Genomic DNA, 20,053 nt, shown 5'->3' with positions numbered 1-20,053 from the left:
GAGAGCGCGACAGAGAGAGAGCGCGACAGAGAGAGAGAACGCGACACAGAGAGAGACACCGCGACACAGAGAGAGACAGCGCGACACAGAGAGAGCGCGCGACAGAGAGAGAGCGCGACAAGAGAGAGAGAGCGCGACAGAGAGAGAGAGAGCGCGACAGAGAGAGAGAGCGCGACAGAGAGAGAGCGAGCGACAGAGAGAACGAGAGAGGGAGAGAGTGAGAGAGAGGGCGACAGAGAGAGAGAGAGGGCGACAGAGAGAGAGAGAGAGGGTGACAGAGAGAGAGGGCGACAGAGAGAGAGAGAGGGCGACAGAGAGAGAGAGAGGGCGACAGAGAGAGAGAGGGCGACAGAGAGAGAGAGAGAGGGTGACAGAGAGAGAGAGAGGGCGACAGAGAGAGAGAGAGAGAGGGCGACAGAGAGAGAGAAGAAAGAGGGCGACAGAGAGAGAGAGAGGGCGACAGAGAGAGAGCGAGCGACAGAGAGAGAGAGCGACAGAGCGACAGAGAGCAAGAGAGCGCAGGAGAGAACGCAAGAGTGAGAGAACGCAAGAGTGAGAGAGCGAGAGCAAGCGTGAGAGCAAATGCGAGCGACAGCGACAGAGGGAGAGAGCGCGACAGAGGGAGTGAGAGCGACAGAGAGAGAGAGAGAGGGCGACAGAGAGAGAGAGAGAGAGAGAGAGTGAGAGAGAGAGAGAGAGAGAGAGAGAGGGAGGACGACAGGGAGAGAGAACGAGAGAGCGAGCGACAGAGAGAGAGCGCGCGCGAGAGAACGCAAGAGCGAGAGAACACAAGAGCTAGAGAACGAGAGCGAGAGCAAGCACGAGAGCGAACGCGAGAGCGAACGCGAGCGACAGCGACAGAGGGAGAGAGCGCGACAGAGTGAGAGAGCGACAGAGAGAGAGAGAGGGAGAGAGCGACAGAGAGAGAGAGAGAGAGAGAGAGCGACAGAGAGAGAGAGGGCGATAGAGAGAGAGAGGGCGACAGAGAGAGAGAGGGTGAGGGCGACAGAGGGAGAGAGGGAGAGAGCGCGACAGAGTGAGAGAGCGAGAGAGAGAGAGAGAGGGAGAGAGCGACAGAGAGAGAGAGAGAGAGAGAGCGACAGAGAGAGAGAGCAAGAGAGAGCGACAGAGAGAGAGAGAGAGAGAGAGCGACAGAGAGAGAGAGAGAGAGAGAGAGACAGAGAGAGAGAGGGCGATAGAGAGAGAGAGGGCGACAGAGAGAGAGAGGGTGAGGGCGACAGAGGGAGAGAGGGCGACAGAGAGAGAGAGTGACAGAGAGAGAGGGCGACAGAGAGAGAGAGAGAGGGTGACAGAGAGAGAGAGGGCGACAGAGAGAGAGGGCGACAGAGAGAGAGAGAGGGCGACAGAGAGAGAGAGGGCGACAGAGATAGAGAGAGGGCGACAGAGAGAGAGAGAGAGAGGGCGACAGAGAGAGAGCGAGAGAGAGAGGGCGACAGAGAGAGAGAGAAGAGGGCGACAGAGAGAGAGAGAGAGAGGGCGACAGAGAGAGAGAGAGCGACAGAGAGAGAGAGAGAGAGAGAGGGCGACAGAGAGAGCGAGCGACAGAGAGAGCAAGCGACAGAGCGACAGAGAGCAAGAGAGCGCAGGACAGAACGCAAGAGCGAGAGAGCGAGAGCAAGCGTGAGAGCAAATGCGAGCGACAGCGACAGAGGGAGAGAGCGCGACAGAGGGAGTGAGAGCGACAGAGAGAGAGAGAGAGGGCGACAGAGAGAGAGAGAGAGAGAGAGAGCGACAGAGAGAGAGAGAGAGAGACAGAGAGAGAGAGGGAGGACGACAGGGAGAGAGAGAGAGAGAGCGACAGAGAGAGCGATCGGGCGACAGAGAGAGAGAGAGCGGGCGACAGAGAGAGAGCGCGGGCGACAGAGAGAGAGCGCGGGCGACAGAGAGAGAGAGCGGGCGACAGAGGGAGAGAGCGGGCGACAGAGAGAGAGAGAGAGAGGGCGACAGAGAGAGAGAGGGCGACAGAGAGAGAGAGAGAGGGCGACAGAGAGAGAGGGCGACAGAGAGAGAGAGAGGGCGACAGAGAGAGAGAGCGAGAGAGAGAGGGCGACAGAGAGAGAGAGCGGGCGACAGAGAGAGAGAGAGCGGGCGACAGAGAGAGAGAGCGGGCGACAGAGAGAGAGAGAGGGCGACAGAGAGAGAGAGAGAGGGCGACAGAGAGAGAGAGCGGGCGACAGAGAGAGAGAGCGGGCGACAGAGAGAGAGAGCGGGCGACAGAGAGAGAGAGCGGGCGACAGAGAGAGAGAGCGGGCGACAGAGAGAGAGAGCGGGCGACAGAGAGAGAGCGGGCGACAGAGAGAGAGCGGGCGACAGAGAGAGAGCGGGCGACAGAGAGAGAGAGAGGGCGACAGAGAGAGAGAGAGGGCGACAGAGAGAGAGAGGGCAACAGAGAGAGAGCGCGACAGAGAGAGAGAGAGCGCGACAGAGGGAGAGAGAGCGCGACAGAGAGAGAGAGAGCGCGACAGAGAGAGAGAGAGCGCGACACAGAGAGAGAGAGCGCGACAGAGAGAGAGCGCGACAGAGAGAGAGCGCGACAGAGAGAGAGCGCGACAGAGAGAGAGTGCGACAGAGAGAGAGCGCGACAGAGAGAGAGCGCGACAGAGAGAGAGCGCGACAGAGAGAGAGCGCGACAGAGAGAGAGCGCGACAGAGAGAGAGCGCGACAGAGAGAGAGCGCGACAGAGAGAGAGCGCGACAGAGAGAGAGCGCGACAGAGAGAGAGCGCGACAGAGAGAGAGAGAGCGCGACAGAGAGAGAGCGCAACAGAGAGAGAGCGTGGCAGAGAGAGAGAGCGCGACAGAGAGAGCGCAACAGAGAGAGTGCAACAGAGAGAGAGAGAGCGCAAGAGAGAGAGCGCGACAGAGAGAGAGAGAGCACGACAGAGAGAGAGCGCAACAGAGAGAGAGCGCGACAGAGAGAGAGAGAGCGCGACAGAGAGAGAGCGCGCGACAGAGAGAGAGAGCGCGACAGAGAGAGAGAGAGCGCGACAGAGAGAGAGCGCAACAGAGAGAGAGCACGACAGAGAGAGAGAGAGCGCGACAGAGAGAGAGATAGCGCGACAGAGAGAGAGAGAGCGCGACAGAGAGAGAGAGAGCGCGACAGAGAGAGAGAGAGCGCGACAGAGAGAGAGAGAGCGCGACAGAGAGAGAGAGAGCGCGACAGAGAGAGAGAGTGCGCGACAGAGAGAGAGAGTGCGCGACAGAGAGAGAGCGCGACAGAGAGAGAGCGCGCGACAGAGAGAGAGCGCGCGACAGAGAGAGAGCGCGACAGAGAGAGAGAACGCGACACAGAGAGAGACACCGCGACACAGAGAGAGACAGCGCGACACAGAGAGAGTGCGCGACAGAGAGAGAGCGCGACAAGAGAGAGAGAGCGCGACAGAGAGAGAGAGAGCGCGACAGAGAGAGAGAGCGCGACAGAGAGAGAGCGAGCGACAGAGAGAGAGCGAGCGACAGAGAGAACGAGAGAGGGAGAGAGTGAGAGAGAGGGCGACAGAGAGAGAGAGAGGGCGACAGAGAGAGAGAGAGAGGGTGACAGAGAGAGAGGGCGACAGAGAGAGAGAGAGGGCGACAGAGAGAGAGAGAGGGCGACAGAGAGAGAGAGGGCGACAGAGAGAGAGAGAGAGGGTGACAGAGAGAGAGAGAGGGCGACAGAGAGAGAGAGAGAGAGGGCGACAGAGAGAGAGAGAGAGAGGGCGACAGAGAGAGAGAGAGGGCGACAGAGAGAGAGCGAGCGACAGAGAGAGAGAGCGACAGAGCGACAGAGAGCAAGAGAGCGCAGGAGAGAACGCAAGAGTGAGAGAACGCAAGAGCGAGAGAGCGAGAGCAAGCGTGAGAGCAAATGCGAGCGACAGCGACAGAGGGAGAGAGCGCGACAGAGGGAGTGAGAGCGACAGAGAGAGAGAGAGGGCGACAGAGAGAGAGAGAGAGAGAGAGAGTGAGAGTGAGAGAGAGAGAGAGAGGGAGGACGACAGGGAGAGAGAACGAGAGAGCGAGCGACAGAGAGAGAGCGCGCGCGAGAGAACGCAAGAGCGAGAGAACACAAGAGCTAGAGAACGAGAGCGAGAGCAAGCACGAGAGCGAACGCGAGAGCGAACGCGAGCGACAGCGACAGAGGGAGAGAGCGCGACAGAGTGAGAGAGCGACAGAGAGAGAGAGAGGGAGAGAGCGACAGAGAGAGAGAGAGAGAGAGAGAGCGACAGAGAGAGAGAGGGCGATAGAGAGAGAGAGGGCGACAGAGAGAGAGAGGGTGAGGGCGACAGAGGGAGAGAGGGAGAGAGGGAGAGAGCGCGACAGAGTGAGAGAGCGACAGAGAGAGAGAGAGGGAGAGAGCGACAGAGAGAGAGAGAGAGAGAGAGCGACAGAGAGAGAGAGCAAGAGAGAGCGACAGAGAGAGAGAGAGAGAGAGAGCGACAGAGAGAGAGAGAGAGAGAGAGAGACAGAGAGAGAGAGGGCGATAGAGAGAGAGAGGGCGACAGAGAGAGAGAGGGTGAGGGCGACAGAGGGAGAGAGGGCGACAGAGAGAGAGAGTGACAGAGAGAGAGGGCGACAGAGAGAGAGAGAGAGGGTGACAGAGAGAGAGAGAGAGGGTGACAGAGAGAGAGAGGGCGACAGAGAGAGAGAGAGGGCGACAGAGAGAGAGAGGGCGACAGAGATAGAGAGAGGGCGACAGAGAGAGAGAGAGAGAGAGAGGGCGACAGAGAGAGAGCGAGAGAGAGAGGGCGACAGAGAGAGAGAAGAGGGCGACAGAGAGAGAGAGAGAGAGGGCGACAGAGAGAGAGAGAGCGACAGAGAGAGAGAGAGAGAGAGAGCGCAACAGAGAGAGCGAGCGACAGAGAGAGCAAGCGACAGAGCGACAGAGAGCAAGAGAGCGCAGGACAGAACGCAAGAGCGAGAGAGCGAGAGCAAGCGTGAGAGCAAATGCGAGCGACAGCGACAGAGGGAGAGAGCGCGACAGAGGGAGTGAGAGCGACAGAGAGAGAGAGAGAGGGCGACAGAGAGAGAGAGAGAGAGAGAGCGACAGAGAGAAAGAGAGAGAGACAGAGAGAGAGAGGGAGGACGACAGGGAGAGAGAGAGAGAGAGCGACAGAGAGAGCGATCGGGCGACAGAGAGAGAGAGAGCGGGCGACAGAGAGAGAGCGCGGGCGACAGAGAGAGAGAGCGGGCGACAGAGGGAGAGAGCGGGCGACAGAGAGAGAGAGAGGGCGACAGAGAGAGAGAGGGCGACAGAGAGAGAGAGAGAGGGCGACAGAGAGAGAGGGCGACAGAGAGAGAGAGAGGGCGACAGAGAGAGAGAGCGAGAGAGAGAGGGCGACAGAGAGAGAGAGAGCGCAACAGAGAGCGTGAGAGAGAGAGAGAGAGCGCGACAGAGAGAGAGCGCGACAGAGAGAGAGAGCGCGACAGAGAGCGAGCGCGCGACAGAGAGAGAGCACGACAAGAGAGAGAGCGCGACAGAGAGAGATGGCGCGACAGAGAGAGATGGCGCGACAGAGAGAGGGCGCGACGAGAGAGAGAGCGACAGAGAGAGAGAGAGCGACAGAGAGAGAGAGAGCGACAGAGAGAGAGAGAGCGACAGAGAGAGCGAGCGACACAGAGAGAGGGAGCGAGCGAGAGAGAGAGAGCAAGCGACAGAGAGAGAGCGAGCGACAGAGAGAGAGAGAGAGAGCGAGCGACAGAGAGAGAGCGAGAGAGAGAGCGAGTGACAGAGAGAGAGAGAGCGGGCGACAGAGAGAGAGAGAGAGAGCGAGCGACAGAGAGAGAGAGAGAGCGAGCGACAGAGAGAGAGAGAGAGAGAGCGAGCGACAGAGAGAGAGAGCGAGCGAGCGACAGAGAGAGAGAGCGAGCGAGCGACAGAGAGAACGAGAGAGAGCGCGCGAAAGAACGCAAGAGCGAGAGAACGCAAGAGCTAGAGAACGAGAGAGCGAGAGCAAGCGCGAGAGCGAACGCGAGCGACAGCGACAGAGGGAGAGAGCGCGACAGAGGGAGAGCGACAGAGAGAGAGAGAGCAACAGAGAGAGAGAGCGAGAGAGAGCGACAGAGAGAGAGAGAGAGAGAGCGACAGAGAGAGAGAGAGAGAGAGACAGAGAGAGAGAGACAGAGAGGGCGACAGAGAGAGAGAGAGAGGGTGGCAGAGAGAGAGGGTGACAGAGAAGAGGGCGACAGAGAGAGAGAGAGAGAGGGCGACAGAGAGAGAGAGAGAGAGGGCGACAGAGAGAGCGAGCGACAGAGAGAGAGAGAGTGAGAGAGGGCGACAGAGAGAGAGAGAGTGAGAGAGGGCGACAGAGAGAGAGCGGGCGACAGAGAGAGAGAGAGTGAGAGAGGGCGACAGAGAGAGAGCGAGCGACAGAGAGAGAGAGAGTGAGAGAGGGCGACAGAGAGAGAGAGCGAGCGACAGAGAGAGAGAGCGAGCGACAGAGAGAGAGAGAGTGAGAGAGGGCGAGAGAGAGAGAGAGGGCGACAGAGAGAGAGAGGGCGACAGAGAGAGAGAGAGAGGGTGACAGAGAGAGAGAGAGAGCGACAGAGGGAGTGAGAGCGACAGAGAGAGAGAGAGAGAGGGCGACAGAGAGAGAGAGAGAGAGCACAAGGGCGAGAGAACGCAAGAGCAAGCGCGTGAGCGAGAGAGCGCGACAGGGAGAGAGCGCGACAGAGGGAGAGCGAGCGAGAGCGTGGGAGCGACAGAGAGAGAGGGAGACAGAGAGAGAGCAAGCGACAGAGAGAGAGACCAAGAGAGAGAGCGAGAGAGAGATCGAGAGAGCGAGATGAAGAGAGACCGACCGACAGAGAGAGACTGACAGAGAGAGTGGCAGAGAGCGAGACAGAGTGTGACAGTCCTATTATCTGCTAGTCTTTCTTCAGTTTCCCTTTTTGACCTTCTAATCTTCATTGTCCCCTTCCCACTACACTTTTTATAGTCCTCATAATTATCTTTAGTCTTAGCTTTAACTTTCATAATCCTCATTTTTGAAGTTTGTTTAGTTTTAATCTACTTATCTGTGGAATTCTATTCCTTCATCACCTTTACAATGGTATACCTGTTTTGTATTCTATACCTATTTTGTATTTCGAAGAGCAGGGGAGTTATCCCTGGTGTCATGGCCAATATTTATCCCTCAATCAACATAACAAAAAAACATTATCTGATCATCATTACATTGCTGTTTGTGGGAGCTTGCTGTGCACAAATTGGCTACCGCGTTTCCCACATTACAACAGTGACTACACTCTGGTGGTCGTGAAAGGCTTTCTTTTTATCCATCCATCTCATATTGAAGATTCCCAGTGATGCATGATAGGATTTTAGTTTCACGGAAGTTAATTCCTGGTTTGGCCAGGACACCAGGGAGAACTCTCTTGCTCTTCTTTGAAATAGTGTCATGGGATCTTTTATGTCTACTTGAGAGAGCAGACAGGGCCTCGGTTTAATATTTCATCCGAAAGACGGCACCTCCGACAGTGCAGCACTCCCTCAGCCTGGATTTCATTCTCAAGTCTCTGGAGTGATACTTGAACCCACAAGCTTCTGACGAAGAGGCGAGAGTCTACCCACTGAGACACGGCTAACACCTTCATGTAGTTAGAAAGTGACCATTATGGGTACACGTCTGGTTGCAAGATCCTCAGTCCATCCAAGGCAAATCTGAAACCAAGATCACTGGGGTGACAATGACCTGTTTGCTAACTTTTCTGCCTGGATACCCTTTTACCTCACTGAGCTGGAGAGACTGCCCATCAGTACAGTGAGAACAACTGAAAACAATGTGCACAGCTCCAGCCCCTGGACACTCAGTGAGCCATACAGTGTAGAAGCTTCTCCTGCTGCCAACACGGCATTGGGAGCAGTTTCCTATTGTGCATTTCAGGATCACGGCATTTTCCTGCATTCCCACACAAGGCCATTGCTACGCACCGGAAACAAACACAATCCAGTGACCACGGCATCATCCCAATCAGCTGTTCCTGGGAAGCAGCCCCCATAGTTATACCAACAACTGAACTCAACAAAGGTCTCAAACTGCACAGGCCCGACAGCACTGCAATTCACATAACACCACCCATCTGCACTTTCTTAACATCTAACTGGTGCTGTTAAACCAAGGCGGGGGGCGAGGAGGACAGGAGTGAGGGGGTGGGAGGGGGCAGAGTGAGGAGGTGGGAGGAGGCAGGGGCAGGCGGAGAGCCACCCCTCCAGCTTTCACCCTCGCCTCCCACACTCCCCTTCCCCTCCCTCCCCTCCCACACTCCCCTTCCCCTCTCCTCAACATTCAGCCTCCCCTCCCTCCTACGCTCCTCCAACACTCAGCCTCCCCTCCCCTCCCACACTCAGCCTCCCCTCTCTCGCCCTCCCATTTCTCACACGCTCCCCTTCATCCCTCACTCACCCTCCCCTCCATCCCTCACCATCCGCTCCATCCCTCACCCTTCCCTTCCACACACCCTCCCCTCCATCCCTCCCCCTCACTCACCCTCCCCTACCCTACCTCCCACACCCTCCCATCCATCCCTCCCCCCTCCCACACTCACCCCCCTCACTCACGCTCCCCTCCCTCACAGTCACTCACCCGGCTCCATCCTGTGCTGAAGGTGCTATGGCTGCCTTTGCTACTGTCCCTGTGCGGGTACCGGGAGCGCGGACACAGCTCGGCGCCGGAGCCGGGTGGTCTGCGGTTAGCCAGAGTGGGCTGGGAATGGCCAGGAACGCACACTTCCCCCCGGCTCCTGCAGAGGAAGCTGTTGTGCTGAGCACGGGCTCCGACTCCAGACCAGTCCGCACCTCCCCTTAAAGTCACAGCGCTCGCAGCTCAAGGTCAGCAGGCACCGGGCACCTCAGCAAAACATCCGGCCAAACCTCCAGCCCCCACCTGGGTGGGACTGAGCCCTCATCCAGCCAAGGCGCTCCTCCCGGGACACCAGCAATGGCTCACTGTGTGGGAGCACAGCCCCACCCTGCCCACATACATTCTGGGCTCCGGTTGGAAACCAGTGCTTGTGGAACTGGACATCAGCACAAGACATAAAGATCTAGCACCATTAATAGTGTGTGTGTGTATGGGGGTGCTGGCGTGCGCTGTACTGGCAGCGACTGTGTGAGGCGGGCAGGCTTGAAACTTTAGGAAAAATTCACAAAGACACATACATACACACACAGACACACAGACACAGGCACATAGTCACACACACACACAGACACAGACACATTGAGACAGAGACACAGGCATACACACGGAGACACAGTGGAGTAATAGGGTTTGTGTGACTGCTGCGATGCCCAGCCAGGCAGTCAGTGCTAAGTTTCCTGTACATACAGCCGCTGTGTGATTGGAGAAGACTGGACTCCAGACCTTCATAACAGGATGTAACAGTTCCGCTGCTGTGTCACCACCCTCGGGTAGAGCCTCGGTGCCAGGGTCAGTACCAGAGTCTAGGCACCTCCCTGTGGGAGCAGCCTTGCTGTGCAATGTCGGCTCATTCACAGCGGGCAAACATCAGGCTCTGCCTTTACAGAAGGACACCTTCCTGTTATATAGTGTGTGGTAAATCAAATAGAACAAAGTGTTGTGGAATCCACGGCCAGCCATTGCAAGCTCACAGCAGCAGGAGGACTTCAATAGTTTCAAACACAATCACACTGAGCTCTATACAACAGCCAGCCCCCTCCCCACAAGCAGCAGGAACATGTCAGGTCGCCTCCTATGTGACGGAGCCCTGGCCCCATCAAAGCCTGCAATCCCTCCCCCACACTGGCTTATCCCTGGAACCTCCTCTTCACCCAGTCTAAGACCAAGCGCTGTGGGCATTCTGCATCTCAGGGTCATCAAGGCACGCCAGGTTAGCTGTGAGGCGCTGACTGTATAGGCTCCCTTAGCTGGGTCTTTGAGTGCCCCGGCATTGACTTTTTTGCGGCACTGCTTCTACTGCCGTCGCTGCTTTGGGGCTATGATGATGTTGATGATGGATCGGATTAGGCAGTTGTCCGTCCAGCAGTCATCAGCTCCTGTCATGGCGTGGGTGATGCGCACATCCTTGCGATCCCTGGCTTGGATGATGGCATAGTTGAGCAGGTGCCAGTGTTTGGAGCGAGGGTGTTGCCACGATGCCTTGTTTGTCCCTCTGGCAGAACAAGATGCTGGTGATGACAAGGTTGTGTTCTAGACATGTTGTCAGGAGCAGGATACCACTGGAATTGGCTTTCCCTAACCCCTCTCTGCCGATCACGCCTCCCCAGATGGCTGTGTCCTTGCCAACCCTGGCATAGAAGTTGTCAAGGATGATCAGTTTGTCATCCGTGGGGACACAGGACAGAGATTTTCCGAGGCTGGAGTAAAAACCCTCTTTGGTCTCATCTGTTGCATCGAGTGTAGGGGCGTATGCACTGATGACTGTGGCGCATTAGTTCTGGGATAGGGTGAGTCGGAGGACCATTAGACGTTCACTAATCCCGCACGGGGAGTCTCTGAGGCGGGCGACCAGCTTGTTCTTGATGGCGAAACCGACTCCGTAGAGGCGGCATTCTTCCTCTGGTTTGCCTTTCCAGAAGAAGGTGTAACCTTCACCTTGTTCCTTGATTTGGCCTTCCCCTGCTTGCCGTGTCTCACTTAGGGCAGCGATGTCATCATCGAAGTGTCTAAGTTCCCAGGCAAGTAAGGCGGTGTGGCGTTCCAGTCTGTCGCTGTTGGAGTTGTCCATGAGGGCCCTGACATTCCAGGTCCCGAACTTCATGTGATATATTCACAGAGCACAGCACACACAGCTTCCTAACATGGCAGGCAGTTCTCTCGGAAATCTCTGGAAATCTGCCGGTTCTGTTTATTATTAACCCTGCACTTGCAGTACACAATACGTCCACATCCATAGTGTGGCGCTACAAACATTACAAGCTTACAGACATTACACTTCTTCCTCCTTCATGAAGAAGCCATCATAACAAACATCATACATAACTTTCATGTTTATACATAACACAGGCTATAAACTTATTTTTTTCTATATTTACAAATTTAACTTTACCACTTGTTTTCTGTTTCGAAGAGGATACCTTCGCTCTCGAACAGAACCTTCCAAACATGGTGTCGATTTCACACTCATTCGAGGCTCATCCTGAGGAAAGTTTTCCTCCACGGAATTTCCTTGATTTTCATTTGAACTCACTCTAACTTCAGGCTCTTTGTTTTCCTGATTCGGACTCAGACTTTCATTCTGATTCTCTCCTGGATTTGTTTCCAGTACATTGGATTTAGGATTTGCTACTGGTATATCAAAACTATCTGATGAGTCAGAAATAATTGAATCATTTCCACCTTCAACTCCTTTCATGTCTGTAGTAAAATATGATCAATATGAACAAACTTAACCTGTCCATTATCAAACATCTTTACCAAATATGTGCTAGGACCACATATCTTCACCACTCTTCCTGGTAACCACTTTAACCATTTCTTCACTCTCACCTTCTGGTTTAATTTCACACTTCTCTCTTTTACTCTATCCCTATTCTGATTCTCTTTCTGTCTTAATTGTGTCTCTTCTATGGATTGTGCCAAACTTGGTTTTAACAACAAGAATCTGGTTCGAGGCTGTCGTTTGAGAAACAATTCTGCTGATTCTACCAGTAGTTGTATGAGAAGTATTTTGATATGTAATCAAAAAATTAGCCAATTTGTAGTCCAATGACAACAGTCGTTTCCTTGGATTTGGATCTAACATTTGTTTTATGAGGGCACGTTTTACTATTTGTACAGTGCACTCTGCTGCACCATTCGGAGCAGGATGGTATGGTGGAACCTTGGTATGTTTCACATCATTTTTGCTCGTGAATTGTGCAAATTCTTCTGAACTAAATTGTGGCCCATTATCCGAAACAATTTCTTCAGGGAGGCCAAATGCAGAAAATAATTTTCGTAAAATGTTTTACTTGTTGTTATTTTCCACATTGGAAACACCTCAACCCACTTCGAATGGCTATCAATCACAATGAACAATTGTCCTTCTAACTCAGCAAAATCAATATGTCGCCTTTGCCATACCCTGGGAGGCCATTTCCATGGCTGTAATGGTACGGGTGGTGGTTGCTTGCTTACCGATTGACATGTCATACACTGACTCACGATGTACTCTATATCTTTATCAAGACCTAGCCACCATAAATAACTGCGTGCAAAACTCTTGGTCAAGCACATTCCCAGGTGCTGGTCATGGAGGTCTCCTAATAATTTGGACCTGAATTTATTTGGTATAATCACTCTTGCACCCCACATGATACAATCTTTATCGACTGATAATTCATTCCTACGAATGAAGAATGGATGTGTATCTTTGTCTGTTACCTGGTTTGGCCATCCATTTGCAATATACTCATACACCTTTGACATCACTGGGTCACGTTTGGTTGCTCTACCAATCTCTTCAGCTGTGACTGGCAGTTCATCAATGTATGAAAAATAAAACACTTCTTCCCTATTGGGTGTAACTTGTGATGGGGAAGGCAATCTAGATATTGCATCAGCATTACTGTGATCAGCTGATCATCTGTATTCAATATCATATGTATATGCTGACAAAATCAAAGCCCATCTCTGCATTCGGGCTGCAGCTAATGTTGGAACTGGGGACTTTGGATGGAGGATTGCTGTTAGGGGCTTATTGTGCGTAACTATGGTAAACTTACGACCATACAAGTATGTGAAACTTCTTGACCCCAAATATTAATGCCAAAACTTCCCTTTCAATTTGCGCATAATTACTCTCACTAGCACTGAGAGTGCGTGAAGCAAAAGCAATTGGTCTCTCCTCCCCACTACTTAATACATGCGAGATTACTGCCCCAACTCCATACAGAGAAGCATCACATGCAAGCTTAATTTCCTTAGATATGTCATAGTGAACGAACATGGTGCTCTCTACCAATTTGCTTTTACACTCCTTGAATGCTTTTGACCACTTCCAATGGACCTGTTTTTTCAAAAGTTCATTCAGTGGATGTAATACTGTAGTCAAATTTGGTAGGAACTTCCCATAATAGTTCAAAAGACCCAAGAATAAACAAAGTTCAGTGACATTCCTGGGAGTGGGTGCATTTCTGATCGCATCCAATTTTTCCTTGGTTGGATGTAAACCATCTTTGTCTACTCTGTACCCTAAGTACTCCACTGAGTTTTAAAATAATTCACACTTACGAGCAGACACTCATACTCTGCGCTTCTCTAGCCATTTGAGGACTTCATTCAATATGTTATTATGACTTTGCCTATTTGGTGCTGAAATTAGTATGTCATCCAAATAACATACTACCCCTTCAATACCTTGCAAAATCTGGTTCATCACCCTTTGGAATGTGGCAGGGGCGGAAGACACTCCAAACGGTAGCCTATTAAACTGATATAGGCCTAGATGAGTATTTATAGTCAAACATGACTTGGACTCCTCATCTAGTTCAAGCTGTAAGTAGGCATTCATAAGATCCAGTTTTGAGAAGATCTGACCACCTGTCAGTGTTGTGAACAAATCTTCTATATTCGGCAATGTATTGGGGACATTATCCTCTAGAACCTGGTTTACGGTTATCTTATAATCACCACACAATCTTACCTTACCATCGGACTTAGGTACAACAACAATATGTAGCCCAATTACATCGATCTATCTTACAAATAATGCTCTCGGTCTCTAGTCTTTTGAGTTCTTGCTCAACTTCTTCTTGAGTGCATATGGTATGGAACGTGGCTTGTAGTAAACTGATCTAGCGTCCTTCTGTACCCTGACACTCGCCTTGAAGCCTTGGATCGGACTGCCCATTTCACAGAACACCTTTGGATACTTCTTGATAACCTCATCCGTTGATGAAAATCTCGCCTCCACACAGAAAATCTTACTCCAATCCAACTTCAGTGAGCTCAACCAATTTCTTCCTAGTAAGGCAGACTTGCCTCCTTTCACTACTATTAGAGGCAAGTTCTGAAATTGATCTTTATATTTCACCGGTACGGTGATACGACCTACCACAGGAATTTTCTCTCCCGAGTAGCCTCGCAGCTCTATCTTGGATTTCTTCCGTTGGAAATCACGCAATTTGTCGAGGTACAGCGACGGCGGTACTACACTCATGGATATACCCATGTCAATTTCCATTGGTATCTTGAATCCCGCAACATCTATGTGGATTTTGATGCTTTCTGAATCGCTGTCCATTAACCTCGTGCTCCTGATGACGTATAACTCTAACATCTCCTCGTCCTGTTGTTGTTCTTCCATGCTATGTAGTCTCTTGGGATTTCTACTCATAGCTTTGAACGCTGGACTCATAACTTTAAAAACTGGTTTACCCTTCAGTTGGCATGCCTTTGCAAGATGCCCAGTCTTTCTGCAGAAGAAACACTCTGCCTTCACGTATGGACAACTTTGAGCAATGTGTTGTCCCAGGCACCTATAGCACAACTTCGACGCTCTGGTAGAATTTCCAGTTTCTGAGACTTTCGGCCATGCCTGTCTTTTACTTTGAATCTGCAGGTGATTTACCTCGGTTGACTTACGACCGTAATTATTATTTAATTCTCGGGGATATTGTTCGGCCATGCTCATCGGCCTCGCTGTCTGACAAGCAATCTCAAAAGTCAAGTCATCCGTCGTCAATAATTTCCTTTTGATCGCATCATTTTTCACCCCACAAACAAAACGATCCCATAATGCTCAGTTTTGAAAGTTTCCAAAATTACAGTGCATCGATAGCTTCTTTAATGCAACGATGTAATCACTGATACTTTTATAAGCCTTTTGATTCCGAATCCCGAAATGATAGCTTTCAGCAATTTCTAATGGTTTGGGGTTATACTGCTGCTCCAGCGTTGTTACAATCTCTAAGCGTTGTGTCCTTTGGCTCATCAGGCACAAGCAGAATTACAAGATTGTCATTTAATGCCGGACTTGCCTCCGATAAGAAGATCGCTTTCTTACATTCCAACACAGCCTGGTTCTGAACTGCATTGTCTGAAACTTCGATTATGTTATTTGCAATGAAATACAATTCTAGCCGATCCACATACGCTTTAAAGCGTTCCCAGTCGTATCTATATTCACCCAAACGTCCCAATACACCTGCCATTTTAATCTCTAGCTGTTCACCCCATGTGCTGTATTTTACCTCGGATTTTGTAGCTTTTTTTCCCAAAGACAGAAACTTCCAGAGTCTCTCTCTGTCGGCTAGCTTCATGAATCCTTCACCAACAAAATTTAAGCTTTAAATCATCCGTAAAATCCCATCCTCGTTGCCAAATGTGATATATTCACAGAGCACAGCACACACAGCTTCCTAACATGGCAGGCAGCTCTCTCGGAAGTCTCCGGAAATCTACCGGTTCTGTTTATTATTAACCCTGCACTTGCAGTACACAATACGTCCACATCCACAGTGTGGTGCTACAAACATTACAAGCTTACAGACATTACACTTCATTTTGAAGGGTGCCTGTGCGTGAGTTATTTTAATGTGGGGCGGCCATTGCACACCGGCTACCACACGAGCTTAGCTGAGCAAAGACTTGGTCCAGTGGCAAGGGGATCAAAGACGACTGGAGACCAGGCACTGCTGTATGAGCCTAATTGTCTATGGCGAGATCCATAATAACGTGTTGAATAAAGCACTCAAATGTCTAGAGAAGCACAAAGTGTGAATGACTTCTCAAGTGTGAGTTATTTGAACACTCAGTCAAGTACTTAGGGCACTGAGTCATCATCTAGGCAGTCCCTCGGAATCGAGGAAGACTTGCTTCCACTCTAAAAATGAGTCCTTAGGTGGCTGAACAGTCCAATACGAGAACCATAGTCCCTGTCACAGGTGGGACAGATTGTCGTTGAGGGTAAGGGAGAGTGGGACTGGTTTGCCGCATGCTCTTTCCACTGCCTGCGCTTGATTTCTGCATTCTCTCGGCGATGAGACTCGAGGTGCTCAGTGCCCTCCCGGATGCGCTTCCTCCACTTAGGGCAGTCTTTGGCCAGGGACTCCCAGGTGTCAGTGGGGATGTTGCACTTTATCAGGGAGGCTTTGAGGGTGTCCTTGTAATGTTTCTTCTGCCCACCTTTGGCTCGTTTGCCGTGAAGGAGTTCTGAGTAGAGCGCTTGCTTTGGGAGCCTTGTGTCTGGCACGTGAACAGTGTGGCCTGCCCAGTGGAGCTGATCAAATGTGGTCAGTGCTTCAATGCTGGGGATGGTGGCCTGGTCAAGGATGCTAATGTTGGTGCATCTGCCCTCCCAGGGGATTTGTAGGATCTTGCAGAGACATCATTGGTGGTATTTCTCCAGCGACTTGAGGTATCTACCGTACATGGTCCATGTCTCTGAGCCATACAGGAGGCGGGAATTACTTTAGCCTTGTAGACCATGAGCTTGGTGGTGGATTTGAGGCCTGGTCTTCAAACACTCTTTTCCTCAGGCGGCCGAAGGCTGCGCTGGCACACTGGAGGCGGTGTGGAATCCCGTCGTCAATGTCTGCTCTTGTTGATAAGAGGCTCCCAAGGTATGGGAAATTGTCCACATTGGATCTTGATAACTTGAGGGGAGTGCTGTGCGGCGAGGACAGGCTGGTGGAGGACGTTTCTTTTATGGATGTTTAGCGTAAGGCCTATGCTTTCATATGCCTCAGTAAATACGTTGACTATGCCTTGGACCAAGGAAAAGCTGGATGCGATCAGAAATGCACTCCCAAGAATTCACTGAACGTCGATCATTTTGGGGTCTTTTGAGCTATTCTGGGAAGTTCCTACCAAATTTGGCTACAGTGTTACATCCACTGAATGAGCTGTTGAAAAAACAGGTTCAGTGGAAGTGGTCAGAAGAATGCGATGCAGCATTCAAGGAGTGTAAAAGCCAATTGGTAGAGAGTACCATGTTAGTGAACTATGATGTATCTCAGGAGATCAAGTTAGCATATGACGCCTCTCCATATGGAGTTGGGGCAGTGATCTCTCATGTACTACGTAGTGGGGAGGAGAGACCAATTGCTTTTGCTTCACGCATTCTCAGTGCCAGTGAGCGTAATTATGCACAAGTTGAAAGGGAAACTTTGGCATTGATCTTTGGGGTCAAGAAGTTCCACAGATACTTGTATGGTCATAAGTTTACCATAGTTATTGACCATAAGCCCCTGACAGCAATCCTCCATCCAAAGTCCCCAGTTGCAACATTAGCTGCAGCCCAAATGCAGAGATGGGCTTTGATTGTCAGCATATACATATGATATTGAGTACAGACAATCAGCTGATCACAGTAATACAGATATGTCTAGGTTGCCATCCCCATCACAAGTTACACCCGATAGGGAAGAAGTGTTCTATTTTTCATACATTGATGAGCTGCCAGTCACAGCTGAAGAGATTGGTAGAGCAACCAAACGTGACCCAGTTATGTCAAAGCTGTATGATTACATAGCAAATGGCAAGCGAAACCAGATAACCGCAGTTACTTATGGTTGCCATGTTTAGATAAAGATATCGTTAGTCAGTGTGCAACATATCAATTGGTAAGCAAGAAACCACAATTACAGCCATGGAGATGACCTCCCAGGCAAAGGTTACATGTAGATTTTGCTGAGCTAGAAGGGCAGCAATTATTCATTGTGATTAATAATCACTCGAAGTGGGTCGAGGTGTTTCCGAGGCGGAAAATAACAAGTAAAAATTTGCAAAGATTGTTTTCTTCATATGGCCTCCCAGAAGAAATTATGCCCGTTAATGGGCCACAATTTTGTTCAGGTGAATTTGCAAAGTTCCTGAGCAGAAATGGTGTGAAAAATACCAAAGTTCCACCGTACCATCCTGCTTCAAATGGTGCACAGTACAAATTGTAAAACAGGCCCTCATCAAACAAATGTTGGATCCAAATCCAAGGAAACTTGAAGTTATCGTTGAACCAGAAACTAGCAAATTTTCTGATTACTTATCGTAATACTCCTCACACAACTGCTGCTAGAACACCAGTTATTCTCAAACGACAGCCACAAACCAGGTTCTCGTTGTTAAAGCGAAACTTGGCACAATCAGTAGAAGAGAAACAATTAAGACAGAAAGAAAATCATGATAGAGGTAGAGTAAGAGAGAGAAATGCAAAATTGAATCAGAAAGTGAGAGTGAAGAACCATCACCATGAATGGTTAAAGTGGTTACCAGGAAGAGTAGTAAAGATATGTGGCCCTCGCACATATTTGGTCAAGATGTTTGATCATGGAATTATTCGATTATTTTTGATGAGTCAGATAGTCTTGTTACAAGTACAGTACCAGTAGCAAATCCTACATCAGATGTACTGGAAACATGTTCAAGAGGAAGTCAGAATTTAAGTCTGAGTCCGAGTCAGGCAGACAAACAGTCTGAAGTTGTTGAGGGCTGATTTTTGAGAAAAACTCTCCTCCGGCTCAGCCTAGAATGAGTCTAAGTCCTTCAACAAGTTTGGAAAGTTCTGTTTAAGAATGAAGGTATCCTCTTCGAAACACAAAACCAGTGGTTAAGTTTGATTTGTAAACATGGAAAAATAAGTACATATCTTTTGTGTATACCATGCAAGTTAAGTATAATGATTATTTTGTTATGATTACTTCTTCAATAAGGAGGTAGAGGTGTAATAGAGCTCCCCCTAGTGGACTAATGCTCCACCTAGTGGACTATTTTGGTAATGCAACTACTGATGTAAATTGTCATGTATACTACATGGCTATCACAAGGTGTGCCACCAGAGGGCACAGCAGTGGGAAACTCCTAGGTTACCTGTACAGGTGTGCCTGGCCTAGTATAAAAGGCAGGCCACCAGGTGTGATCCTCACTCTGGAGTTATCAATAAAGGACAAAGGTCATTACAGTTCAAGTACAGCATATTGCCTCATGGAGTCATTATCAGAGCATCCAAGGACATAACATAAATAATAAAGGATAATATGGCAAAGTCACATGATGACAGTTTCTGTGTATTGGAGCTATCTTGTGTGTAGTATGTTAGTGATGGCAGAAGAATATATTACAGACACCTAATTTTTTAGGTACACCTGGTGCTGCTCTTGGAATGCTCTTCTATATTCCTCATTGAACCAGGGTTGGAGCCCTGGCTTGATGGTAATGGTAGAGTGAGGGATATGCCAGGCCATGAGGTTACAGATTGTGGTGGAATACAATTTCTGTTGCTGCTGATGGCCCACAGCACCTCGTGGATGCTCAGTGTTGAGCTGCTAGATCTCTTCTGAATCTATCCCATTTAGCACGGTGGTAGTGCCACACAACACGATGGAGGGCGTCTTCAGTGTGAAGATTGGACTTTCTCTCAACAATGGCTGTGCGGTGATCACTGCTACCAATCTGTCATGGAGAAATGCATCTGCAACAGGTAGATTGGTGAGGATGAGGTCTTCCCTCATGCTGGTTCTCTCACCAGCGGATATTACTACAGCCCTGTAGACCATGAGCTTGGTGGCAGATTTGAGGGCCTGGTTTTCAAACACTCTTATCCTCAGGCGGCCGAAGGCTGCAATGGTGCACTGGAGGCGGAGTTGAATCTCGTCGTCAATTGTGCTCTTGTTGATAAGAGGCTCCAGAGGTATAGGAAATGGCTCACGTTGCCCAGGACCGTACCATGGATCTATAGGGCTGAAGTGATACCCGCCCTCCTGTACGGCTCAGAGACGTGGACCATATAGAGTAGATACCTCAAATCACTGGAGAAATACCACCAACGATGTCTCCGCAAGATCCTGCAAATCCCCTGGGAGGACAGACACACCAACGTTAGCGTCCTCGACCAGGCCAACATCCCCAGCATCGAAGCACTGATCACACTTGACCAGCTCAGCTGGGCGGGCCACATAGTTCGCATGCCCGGCGGCAGTCGGGAGCAGCGTCGAGGAGGTCCGTTGGTGAGGCCTATAAAAGGCACAGCAGGGAGTCTGGGGCTCAGCATCGGCGGCAGTCGGGAGCAGCGTCGAGGAGGTCCGTTGGAGAGGGCTATAAAAGGCGTACTTGTGCAGCTACAAGGAGAAGGCAAAAAAGAAGTAAAAAGAAACAGAAAGGT

This window comes from Pristiophorus japonicus, chromosome 12 (assembly GCF_044704955.1).
Source record: "Pristiophorus japonicus isolate sPriJap1 chromosome 12, sPriJap1.hap1, whole genome shotgun sequence".
Lineage (NCBI taxonomy): Eukaryota > Metazoa > Chordata > Chondrichthyes > Pristiophoridae > Pristiophorus > Pristiophorus japonicus.
This window is presented reverse-complemented; position numbering follows the sequence as displayed.